Source organism: Chionomys nivalis, chromosome 11, assembly GCF_950005125.1.
Source record: "Chionomys nivalis chromosome 11, mChiNiv1.1, whole genome shotgun sequence".
Lineage (NCBI taxonomy): Eukaryota > Metazoa > Chordata > Mammalia > Rodentia > Cricetidae > Chionomys > Chionomys nivalis.
In genome coordinates this window covers 79,949,492-79,962,969 of record NC_080096.1, presented here as the reverse complement: position 1 = coordinate 79,962,969, position 13,478 = coordinate 79,949,492, and the positions used below count along the sequence as shown (strand labels likewise).

General features: G+C 39.8%; 1 pseudogene; it reads left to right on the top strand.

Annotated features, from left to right (window-relative positions):
* Positions 1–11,855: 11,855 nt before the first annotated feature.
* On the top strand, positions 11,856–12,490 carry LOC130884214 (60S ribosomal protein L13-like; annotated as a pseudogene).
* Positions 12,491–13,478: the final 988 nt, after the last annotated feature.

The following is a 13,478-nucleotide window of genomic DNA, read 5'->3' as shown; positions in this document are numbered from 1 at the left end:
CTGAGTAATTTGCTATTTTTTGTTCAACATACATATTTCATAACCTTTAGAAATTCACTTTCTAAGTGAAAATAACAGCAGTTAACAAACTTACAAATTTGTCTTTGTAAGTAAACACGGGTAAAGACAACTCTAGTACATTGCCCAGTAAAACACTGAATGCTGGGTAATGGCTTTGTTTATGGAGTTAATGTGATCTGCTACAATGTGATGAGCTCAAGAAAGGTGAGTCAACTCCGTCTTAAGAACTGATAGTTCAGGCCCATGATTGCAACATTAATGGCTGTATAGGCCCACTACTCACCCATACAACCATTTCAGGCGTTAAAAAGAATATAGGAATATATTTGCTTTATTGTCTTCATTTTACTTTAACAGAAGAATAAACACATTCTAACACTAGTATGAAGAATCCAGAATTCTCTTTGTGAACTAATGAATCCAAATAAAGAGAAACAACAAAAATAAGTGGCATGCTAAGTTTCCACAGATGCTTTCCCCAAAAAGGAATTGTCATTTTTCCCTGTGGAGAATTAGACAACAGATATTACATAACCTACTTCTAGTCCTTACAGATAATAGTGGCTCAAATGATGAAAATGAAAGGTTCCCACAACAAATTTGTGAGTACAGTATAGATAATTTTCTCCTGAGGATTGTTCATATTTATCATGAAATACTTTCAATCACTCATGCATCCTTAACAACATGTGTTCTCCCCGGGGCATTGAAAATCTTTGAAAAAAGTGCAGGAAACAAATCAGTGCCCCTTCAGTTTCTGACTGAAAGGCACTGTTGCCTCCATAACAGTCATGGAAGAAGAGAGGACTGTGCTTTCATTCTTTCAAATACAAAGAAAGAGGCGGAGCTGAGTGTGGACTAAAGACAAAAATATGAGGCCAAAGAAGTAGGAAGGAGGGGAAGGGTAGAAAGATTTATGTTCTTAATCCCTGATTTAAGGATCAGAAGACAGGTGGACACAAACAGCTACAATACCAATGAGCTGTGGATTGGGAAGAACAAGACTGAAGGTCAGAGCTTTCGGAGTGAACAATAGAGGTATTGGTGATGTGCTCAGGGGAGAATGGAACTGAAGCTGTGACTTGAAGATTCACCCTGAATATATGCAGAGTTTACACAGATGTTCCACAGTGTCCTGTCTTTATGTAGCACCTTCTCTCTGTCTCTTTCTTTTACACATGCCTTGTATATGTATTGATGTGTTCATATGCCTATAAATGTGTGTATATGTATAATTACTTTAAACGTGGTATCTGCACGAAGTTCTTGCTAAGTTTTACGTTCAATTCAATTCTGATTCAGAGAAAAGCCTAAGACAAACATTAACAGCTCCTTGCATTGCCTACTATATGAGGACTACCTGTCTGTGGACCTTAACCATGGCTAAGTTAGGAAAGATACTGGACAAGTCCAGAGTCCAAGCTTTCTGTCCTTTCAGGTTCTACCTACATACTAATGGCTTGAACCTATTATGTTTTCTTCTAAGTCTCAATGTCTCACATGTGAAAAGGAGAATTCAGATTTAAAAGAAAAAGATTGCTTGAAATTTCTTTTGTTACCAAACTAGGCCTTCTGCATATGGACAACAGTTGAATGACTTGGTCTGTCTGAGTGATCCCTGGCAGTGGGACCAGGATGCATGAGCTGGCTATTTGAAACCCATTCCCTATGGTGGGATGCCTAGTTCAACCTTGATGTAGTGGGGAGGGACTTGGTCCTGCATCAACTTAATGTCCCAGGCTTTATTGACTCCCCATGGAGGAGTGGATAGGGGATGGTTGGGAGTGGTGAAGGAGGAGCTGAAAAGGGGAGGAGGGAAAAGTATGGTTGTTATGTAAAATGAATAAAAAAAATAGCAAAATTTTAACAGGAGAATTTTCTTTTGTTTTGAAATGTTTTATGTTGTCTCTTTCTACTCCATCCTGACTCTGGGAGTGTGTTGCTGATTGCTGAGGCTGTTTGAATACCTATCTCAGGCTTCATGCTAAGGGCTAAATAGAGAAGATTTCATTTTTTAAGTACAGCAATGCTTTGTTGCTGTTTCTCATTTCCAAAATGGAAGCTAGAAGTTAAGAGAAGTGAAGTTTCAACTGTGATACTTTAATGTAGCTTGGGGGCAGTTGGTGTCATGGATTAGTAGGGTTTTTACAGTCATGAACTGTATTTATGCTGAAGCTGGCTGTTTGCTTTCATTGCAGTCAACCCTCTGTGGTGGTGAACACTCAGCTCTCTATGTAATAATGGGGAAAGGAAATGTCTAGTGGATCATTTGGTTCTGGAAACTGGAAAGTCCATTGATTGAGAAGTGAAAGTTGCCCTTATTATTTCTTTCCATGTATTAAATGGTCTTAAAAATATTTCTTCTTTTGCCCAAGTAAAATAAAAAAATGAAGGTAGTAAAGTAGGGTTTTCCATTTTTCTGAGGCATTATGGTATACCAGATAGAGCACAGAGAATTGAATTTAGGTCCTGGGCCCCTCTTTCCCAGATGTGTGCCTCTCTGCATGTTCTTCAAGCTAACTAAACCTCAAATACTCTAGCTATGAAATAGAAGTAAAGATACTTACTACTCAGTAGGCATTTTATGAGGATAGACTGAGTTCATCATGGGAAGGGATTAGTATGGTGCCTAGGGTCTGAAAAAGTAGGATCCTCTGGATGGAATTATTTGGGATTAACATGTGTAGACCAGATGATTTCTTTGAACCCTGAAATAATCTACAAATGGGCTCTGCACAAGATTTTGAATCTTGAGCCATGAATATAATCATAAGCTGTGGAAAAGCAGTCTAGAAGAAGGGCTTCGATTATCCAAAAGTTGGAAAGGATAAAGGAAGCAATCCTTGTGAAGTAAAAAGAGGGCTATGCAGTTGGACACTTGAGCCTAAGGTACAGAGTGTGGTTAGGGCTTAATGAAAAATAGACTGAGAAGTATGGAGAGGAGAGGCCCAGAGAGCACTCGTTCCAGGTGAGAAGGATAGGGCTAGATCCTGGAAGCAGAAGCCACTAGGGCAATGCCACCATAATGTTTGCATTGGAAAGTTCAAAAGCATAGTGGCATGCGTAATTTAATAGAGCAGACCCCCAGTTGATAACTTGTTCTAATTAAATTTGTGTGACTGAAGTTGTTTTATTTGTATTGTATATTGATTTGGGGTAGACTGTAGTTTGGGGATGAATGAAATGATGAGGTATCCTGGGACCCTCCCAAAACCACACTTTTGGCATTGATGCTACATCCAGGGAGGAAAGACACACTGGACCCAAGGAGTCATGTAAAGCCGTTTCTGTGGTCATCTCTGAAGAGGTGATGAGAGCTGGTCTAGAACAGTGGCCAGGAACATGTAGAAGACCAAGTCTTGACTCATTCAGAGGCTGTAAGGCCAGGCTTTCCCTAGCTTTATCCTTTAGTGCAGAAACTTGGTTTCTGAAACATTGCCAGCCAGGGCTGTCCTGTGAACACAAGGGCCAGCACAGCATAAGGGACCAGAGACTCAGCCCTTGTGCCGTGAGTATATTTGTGTAGAAGCAGAATGGACAGACCAGGTGGGAGTTTCTTACTCTCCCTTTTCTACCCCTTGATTTCAGGAATGCATGGGGAACCACTGTGGTTTGGATGTGGGTCTTGGATCTCAACAGTCAAATGAAGTCAGGCTGTCTGTCTGTTCTAAATTTAACTCCTTAACCACGTTTGGGCACAGTACCTTGTCTGAGGTTGTTTTCTCCCCAAACTGTATAATGTTAGGGTGTGGCAGGGAGGGATGCAGGAGATGACAGCAAAAGGCCTAGAAGAATATATGAGTTGCCCTCACAGCTAAATTGATTAGCAAGTAAACTCCTAACTCTGCCATCTGCTCTTAAACCTCATTTGATCAGCTACAACTGGCTACAGACAGAGTGCCTTGTTTAAACAGAACTCAAAAAAATTACCATTTCAGAATGTATGCATAACATGATTCAATACCCTGTTCCTTAGCTTACTTCAGTAGCACAGAATGTGGAAAATATTAATCATTGCTATTTTAGGCATCTGCCATGTACAGCATGCTAGACTGAGCAGTCTCTGTTTGTTATCTTCTGTTAGCCTCATAGAAAGTCTATGAGCTGTAATCTATTAATAGCCTCCAACAAAAGATGGAGAAAAATTCACATTAAAAACTTTTTCCCAAGAATTCATAGCTAGTGAGTAAGATAGCCAAGACAAACTCAAATATCTTAAGGGCAAGAGGACTACATAATCGTGTAAGTACATGGAAGTGCCTTCCAGAGCCACCTGAGTCAGCCTGCTACGCATGCAGAGGTGACACCATCACCTGTCTTTCAGATTGCTAGAGCTGAGGAAAGTGGGTGATGTGCACAGGAAGTAAGAGGAGAAGGCACTAGAGCTAATATTCTTGTCTTCAAACCAAAAGCAGAATAAGCAGCTGGTTGTCTGCTATCTTTGTGAATTCCTTTTATTTTAAACTACTTTTCATAACCTTCAGGAAAAGTTTCAAACAGTAAACATATTTTTCATCTATCTTTTACTTCCCTCCATCACCCTCTACTATGTGAACAGCTTGCATAGGCAGAGTGTAATGTCTAGAACTAAGCAAAGATTGACACAATTAATTTACTGAATTCAAACTTTTACTAAGTTGTTCATTTCTGTTATATCACCTGATGTTGTTGGTCAGGGGTATCTTGGAGACTGCAATTGTTGCAATTGTTATGGATTTCCTACTAGATTTGATGGGAAAAGGCTAGTGGTGAACATAGCATGCACCTTGATCACAGGACAGGAAAAATAAAGTTCGTGTTGGTCAGGAAGCTTTCTCTCTGCTGGTTAACCTTAAGTATATCAGATAGTGATATCTGGGCTGCTGGGGGTAGTGGTCATCAATAGCATTACTCATCTGTGCACCCTTTGAACTACAGTATTGACCAGCATGGAAGATAGTTCCTTATATGCCACAGTGGCATGAATGTTATGGAAGTAGTCAACTGCTATCTTATTTAAGTCCTACTGCATTTAACAGAACATATACCTTATACTATAAATACAGCCAAGAACCCATATTTGGTGAACTCATAGTTCCAAGTGGCAAACCTACTGTCAATACTTTGCTAAATGTACAGAATATCAAACTGCCCTCTAAATTCTTATCTCTGTAATCATAGAACAGTGCTACTTTCAAACCTCATCAGAGAAAGCTCTTTGTGCAGAGGGACAATAGTTAAAATAAAAATTCATAATTGACCAAAGTATTTATGGAATTCTCAGTCACAAGTAGGACTTTGACATTACACACACATGCACACCTTACCCAACCATCATACTAATACCACAAAACACCTGCAACATCAGCATCTGTGCTCAGCACACTGCTAAAGCTCCATGAATTAGACTCAGTATAATACCATAAGCTATGCTAACTACCTATCATGAGTTAACCACCTTTTCCTTCTTAATAAGCTTATTGTTCATGTGAATTGACTGAGACATGAATAAATTAAAGAATTTGCCTAAAGTTATCAGTATATAAGTAGTGGGGAAAGCAGAAATACTGGGGAAAAGTGCTCAGTGAATTTTGGTATCTACTCATTTAATTCAAATATTAAATAAGTGATAAGAAAATGGATACAGAACATATTAAATAAGTGATAAGAAAATGGATTACAAACATATGTAATTTTGTATTAACTTTCAAATTTCTCATTGTACACCCGTTTAGCATTTCCTAACTGCAAACATTAGACATAAAAAAAATGTTTCAGGAGCCGGGTGGTGGTGACTCACGCCTTTAATCCCAGCACTAGGGAGATAGAGGCAGGTGGATCTCTGTCAGTTTGAGGCCAGCCTGGTCTACAAGAACTAGTTGAACACACTTCAAAGCTACAGAGAAACCCTGTCTCAAAATACAAACAAACAAAACCCCCAAATATTTCAAGAGAAAATGAAAAAGAGACCCAGAAAAGTGACTTAAAAATTAGTAATTTCCTGTCTTTTCTAAGCTCCAAATAAAATTCAAAATTAAAAGAATTTATTTTCACTTATTTGAATTCACTCCACTAGTTATTCATGAATTTAATGCTCAGTGCATTTCAGTATCCAAACAGGAAGAATCCTGCATTTTTTGACTATGAAAGAAGGGCAAAGGCTTCTAGCTGATTTACCCAGAGGGAAAAGTTGTGAGGCAGAGAGCCGAAGGACAGCAGCACTAGAGGGGAGGGGTCAACTTGGAGAGGTCCCCTTAATCTCAGTGGTGGGAAATGCTTGGGCTTGAGTGATGTGGATTAGTTTTAAATTCAAGGGATGAAATGGTTTATGGCTTCTGAATAGCTCTTGTCCTCAGGTGAGGCACAGACACGTCTATGTAACAAAGCTGCAGCTGATTGAAAGGAGTTTAGAATCCAGGTTTCCGGAATTGGATAAGGCATGCAGTTGGCCATGAAGCCTCTGGCTTCATCTCAGGAACATTCTATTGGGCAGGTTGTGACATCCCAGCGCATCTTATGTTTCTTCCTTTCCGGTTATGGTTTGTGCTTGCTCTAGTCGGCATTCAGCTTTGTTGATGTACACATCCTTTGAGCTGTGATGTTCCAGGTGAGGTGAAGGTCACAACTCTATTATTTATTCTCAGTACACTCAAGGTCTACATATTTCTAGCTCCTTATTAGAATGACAAAATAAAAGGAGCAGGAGAAACACAGGGAGAATTTGGAGCTGAATTCGGAAAGTGCATTAAATTTCTGAAACAGGAATTTACATCCAGGCTTATAGAGTGGATTTCAGGCTCATTCACAGTCTCAGTTATTAATAGCTTTGTTACCTATACTTAAGACCATGGACTTGTTTCCATCACCTCTTGATGTCTTGACTGGTCACTAACCTTGCCATACTCCACAAACTTTACCATACTTCCAGTCTTGAGCAAATATTATTCAACATCTTGTATTTGTCATCTAAATAAATGAAAAGTTCTTTGTGGAAGTCCTTGCAAACACAGGGAAGCAGGAGGAAGAGAAGGAGGGAGGGTTGGCTAGAGCTTACAGTCAAAATAAGTTTACATAGTCAAAGGAGAAAGGCAGAAATGAATTAGGGAAAAAAAATCAGTGTCCTGAACATGGTGAAAGTTAAATGCAGAAATATTTTTCCTTTGGGATCTGACTATGTTGGGAGAGGCAGCAGGGCCTGTATGTGAAATCACTTTTAAACTGAGAGATGAATGAATAAATTTCAGTAAGAGAAACAACAGCAACAACAACAAAAAATTGTTATAGAAAAAAGAAAAGTCATTGATAAAGTCTAATGTTGTCAATAGAAGAGAACACTGGACTGCACTTCAGCCGTGCTTATAGGGAACATGGGAGTAGGCCATAGGGGTGGGGTTGAGACAAGATTGGCAGGGAAGGGATAGACTGTGAGTGACTTTGTGAGCTCTACACAGTAGATAATAGTAGCATTTGGGATCTGAACCCTTGTGGGTCTAGTAGACAAGGCAGTATGAGAAGGTAGTTGACTCAGACGGATTCTCTGAACTGCTGCCTTTCTTCAGCTTGCTTTAGAGACTTTCTGTGTGGAGTAGCATCCCATGTGCCCAGTTATGCTACTTCATCTGTTAAGCAGGGCCTGTCCTCCATTGTAGCCCTCGTCAGGAAGGTTTTTCCAGACTTTTAACCAATTGACTCCTTCCAGGCTAATGGGGTCATAATGCCATATGTGAAAGGATCTAGTTTCTGGCAGATACTAAATAAAAATTTTTAACCTTTGCCTCCCTTCCTTGTTTTACAGTTTATATAAGTACTGACCCTGTCTTATAAAGTATAAAATACTCTATTATATTAGGTAAGGAATGCTTATCAAAAAGTTCTTGGGCAAACTGTTGAAGGCAAATAGTTAGAAAGTTTATGCTCATAAAGTTGGAGTGAATCTCAGAATCATTCAGTAATATGGTGTTGAAACAATAAAAACCAAGATGTCTTTTCTGGTGTGCGATCCTTCTGTTGTAGTGACCATCACTAACTCCTACATCCAGGCTTTTCTATCCCCGTCTTTTATGCCAAAGCTTAACTCCTAACTTGCCTATAAATAATCTAAGACTTCTTACATAGAGGTTCTGTACAGACAAGTCCTCACTCACGCATTCCCTTAGAAGACTGACTGCAGTGGTCAAAGAAAAACTATACAGACAGGTCCTCACTCACGCATTCCCATAGAAGACTGACTGCAGTGGTCAAAGGAAAGCTAAAGACTGAGAGCAGAGTAGCTTCTGAGACTGTTGGAGACTCATGTATTCTAATGGTTAGATTCAAGTATCTAACTGAATTCAAACACGAAATGCCCCAATCGCTAACTCCACTCCCAATGGAAACCTTCTCTCTTGACTTGTTCCATATAATGAGGCTTTTCCCACATCCAATGCAGCGTGAAATTATTGTGACTGTCACCTTTGGATGATCTCTCCGCAGGTGGTCTTCTATCTACCCTATAGCTGTTCTCAAATGAGCCATAATCCTGTTATCTTTTCCAAGAATGTTCCACCTCTTATCTTTCTTATATCAATTTGTTTTTGTACTTTATCAAATTGAATCTTTTAAATTCTGAGTTTGGATCTAGTCTTCAGTAAAGTTTCTCATTGGCTTATAGAGAAGGTTATAAACTCTGACCTTAGACATTCCAATCTCTTCATAATACCTATGGCTGTCCAAGAGTCTGTTTATACACTCATCTCCTGTGCTTGCCTATGGATGAAGCAAACCATTGCTTTTATTTCCTGGGAGTACTCTCAATGACAGACTTTCTTTATTTGTTTGTTTTTATCAGTTTAAAAGTCTGCTTTTCGCCAACCTTCCATGCTAAACATGTCCTCTGAGGACTTTGGAATCCACTTCTCTTCTCTTTCTCATGCATACCAGTGATGTATTCACTGCCTTAAAACTAATTTGAAAAGTTATCTAATGATATTCTGTGTCTGTTTTGATTCTATGATCTTCATGGGGATAGAGATTGGAATTAATTTTTACATCATCCCTGTGCCTAGCATGGTGCTGCCTATTTGTGAGTCTGACCTACCTCCTGGGAAGAGACTCCTTATGTTGAGTACTTACTGCAAATCGAAGCAGAGAGCTTATCAAGAGAATCAAAGGCCACACTGATGGAAATAAGTGTAATCTCCAAATGATGGCAATTCACAACACAGCCTAGACAGAAAATACAAACCTATAGAGGATTTTCTCCACCGTGTTTATCTTTGGAGGTCTCTTGTGCATTAGTTATAAGAGTCTTGGTCTTGCTCAAAATTGTTTTGTTTTCCTCCTTCTCCCTGGACCTCCCCCACCTCGCATGCCTTTTACAATGTTCTTAAAAAGTTGAGAATGGTTTATCTTAGCATTTGTAAGTTTATTTGTGGGTGCAATTGTGAAGCTCATCTTGTCAGTTTTATGAGCAGTCTGAATCCATTGTCCTTAGAAAACCAAAATGATTAACAGTGATTTGTTTTGTTACCCAATTGTTTAAATTATAATAACTCCCCATCAGGGTTTTTTAAGTACAGCTGTGTTTATGGATTAAGATCTACTGACTCAAATATTTATAGTGTTCCAAAAATTACGAGAACATACAGTGTCAGGAATTTTCCATAGGCTCCTTTGGGGTGGAGTGAGTGTCTGTTCAACTTGAAGAGAAAGCTTGAGGACAATTTCAGAGGACACTGACAGATCTACGTGAGTACATCACCAAAAAGATAACAAATGTTAGAGCTCTGAAGAAGGAAAATCGTGACAATAGTAACATTAACTTGCTGTGCATGGCTGCTTTGTGGGAATAGACAGAGCGATTAAAGCCCAGAAGACTAGGAACACACATCCTCCTAGCCTATAAAACCTAGCTTGTGACTGTCACTAAAGTCTATATTGCTTTAAAATGATGCTGTCTTGGCATATGTAAAACTCAACTATACTGGTATTAAAAACAGGCCCACCATTTTCTAGTTCTACAATTTTCATAAATAACTTGATCTTTTTTTTTTTTGACCTTTCATCCCTTTCTAGGAATGAAGATAGAAAGGCATGGAAAACAAAAATCACCATGTGTGATGTGCAGTGCTCACTCTATGTGTGGATGCTCAATGCTCACTCTATGTGTGGATGCTCAATGCTCACTCTATGTGTGATGTGCAGTGCTCACTCTGTGTGGATGCTCAGTGCTCACTCTATGTGTGGATGCTCAGTGCTCACTCTGTGTGGATGCTCAGTGCTCATCATGTGTGTAGATGTGTAGTGTTCACTGGACTCTTTTTTGTAGTCAGAGTCTACCCTTGGAATCAGTACCTGATGCAGGTCAGTTACATTTGTCATACCTCAGATGGAATTTATAAAACTGTAGGAATAATACTGTTTTGAGAATATGAAAATATTTATTCCTGCCTGCTATGCAATTTTATTGTCATGGCCTGGCCTTTAGTTAGTGTACTTCACCACTTCACTCTATACCTTGTGCTCAGTTAATGGCTTCCTCATGTTAAAGACTGTGTTTATTTGACCTCATATATGAGGAAACATTGCTGAGTTCACTATAAAACCTCCAGTGTGTATGTGTGCGTGTGTATGTGTGTATGTGTGTGTATATGTGTGTGTGTATGTGTGTGTTAGGAAAGAGGAAGAAATAATGAAATAATGGAAGGAAATGAATGGAAAAGGAAAAGGTGAAGGAAAAACAGAAGTAAGAAATTTATAAATCTGGGGAATTCAGTTTTGTTCTATTTAATTCATAGTAAACATGAGTGATAGAAAACACATGTGCACATACCAAGAGGACAAATCACAAAAATAGCCTCCAGAGACTACTAGATCCCAGTTGCAATTTACCTTTTACAAAGCATTTTCATACTTACAAAATTTAACTTCTAAAACCTTGTGAAGTAGTCTGGGCAGAAATAATAACCCACTCCATTTTAAAGGATACAAACATCATCAGAATTACTTACTTAAGGTTACCTAGTCACATAGGTTGGGACAATGGTCTAAACTTTCTAAATTGAAATGATGAGCTGCAATACTTACAGTCTGCAAGTTTAGATACTCTTTTGGAGTCCAGAAAAATGTTTGTACTTTTCAGCTAAAATAACAAGGAAGACAACAGTGAATTAATTGCAAGAAGCAGTCAAGGGCTCTGTCAAAATAGAAATATGTATTCTTATAAGAATAGAGAATGGCCGGGCAGTGGTGCCACATGCCTTTAATCTCAGGACTCCTAGAGGCAGAGGCAGGTGAATCTCTGAGTTCAAAACCAGCTTGGTCTATAGAGGGAGTTCCAGGATAGCCAGAGAAACACAGAAACCCTGTCTTGGCAAAAAAAAAAAAAAAAAAAAAAAACCAGACAAACAAAAAGAAAACAAAAGCAATGGAGAATATAGGGCTGGCTGGTGATACAGAATGCTGCAAGAGTGCTTGATTAGCATGCACAAGGCCTTGGGTTAGAATATAAGCACTGAAAAAAAAAAGGACTCAAAGTAATCTGTAGGACACAATGTTTGAGAAAAATCAAAGTTTAAATCACATTGCTATTATGGTTTGTGGCGTTTTGAAAAAGGGTAGAGAGTAAATCACAGTGCCTATTAGAACGCATGACGCTGCTTTTCAGCACCAACTTTGAATTATTTGAACTGTTTTAGTCTCAGCTTTCCAGTCTGGAAGGGGGATGAACAATACCTCCTTCCTAGAGCAATTATGAAGCTTAAGTAGAACAGTCTAAAGAAGTAGTCTTTAGTGAGAGGGCATTAATGCATGAGGAACACCCTTGAAAATGGGAAATGAGCTTTCTGCTCTGCTGTTCCCCTGCACGGGAGGTAGCCATGACGCCCAGCCGGAATGGCATGATATTGAAGCCCCACTTCCACAAGGACTGGCAGGAGCGAGTGGACACTTGGTTCAACCAGCCGTCACGCAAGACCCGAAGACGCAAGGCCCGGCAGGCAAAAGCGTGTCACATTGCCCCACGCCCCGTGTCCGGACCCATCAGGCCCATCGTGAGGTCCCCCACAGTGCGCTACCACACCAAGGTCCGAGCTGGCCAGGGCTTCAGCCTGGAGGACTCAGGGTGGCTAGTATCCATAAGAAAGTGGCTCGCACCATCGGCATCTCCATGGACCCAAGGAGGCGAAACAAGTTCACCGAGTCCCTGCAGGCCAATGTGCAGGGCCTGAAGGAGTACTGCTCCAAGCTCATCCTCTTCCCCAGGAAGCCTTCCGCTCCAAAGAAGGGAGATAGTTTGGCTGAAGAACTTAAATTGGCCACTCAGCTAACAGGACCTGTGATGCCCATCCGGAATGTTTATAAGAAGGAGAAAGCCAGAGTCATCACAGAAGAAGAGAAGAACTTCAAGGCTTTTGCCAGTCTTCGCATGGCCCGGGCCAATGCCCGGCTCTTTGGCATCCGAGAAAAGAGGGCAAAGAAAGCTGCAGAGCAGGATGTTGAGAAGAAAAAGTGATGTGCTTTTGGAATATTGCAATAAACTTTCCATAAAACAAAAAAAAAAAGAAAGAAAAGAAAAAGAAAATGGGAAATGAAAGCAGATTTCCTTCTTTTACACCAGCACTCTAGGTGGAGGTTATCCTTGACCTGGCATTCTTGCCATAGCCATATAACCACCACAGTCTTGGAAATCTACCTTACAGCTGCCTTAAAACCAAGTAGTGCTGAAACCTCCATGATTCTCTGCTTGGGAACACTCAGTGCCTGGCAGTGAATGGATAAGGAATTAGCAGACATCAGTGCGTTCTTGTAGAGATCTGCTTCCACAAAGGCTCTCATCTTCCCATCACTTCCAACAACATAGCAAACTACCGTTTTTGTGAACCATATCAAGAAGTTATATAAGTTCACAAAAACGGTAGTTTGCTATGTTGTTGGAAGTGATGGGAAGATGAGATAATTAAGGGTTTCTGTTCTATTAGTAGATGGGTAATGATTGCCTTTGAATCAGTTATTGAAAAATACAGGTTTTGAAAGGACTATGGTATCTTTATTCCAAGGTACAACAATGGCTTTCCTAAACTGTTTGAGGCCTAAGTTTTGGTACATTTGAATATGCTCCACCATGAAGTCATGGAAGCTTTTAAAATGTGTCTTAGTTAGGGTTTCAACCGTTGTGAAGAGACATCATGACCATGGCAACTTTAATGAAAGAAAATGTTTAATTGGGGATGCCTTACAATTCAGAGATTTAGTCCATTATCATCTTGGTGTGAAGCATGACAACATGTAGGCTGACATGATGCTGTAGAGGTGGCTGATAGTTCTACATCTGAATCAAAAGGCAGTAGGAAAGAGAGTGATAGAAGGCCTGTCATAAGCATCTGACAGCTCAAAGCCCACCACCAATGGCACTCTTTCTCCAAAAAGGCCACACCCACTCGAACAAGATCACACATTTAATAATGACATTCCCTAGGAGTCTGTGAGGGCCATTTTCATTT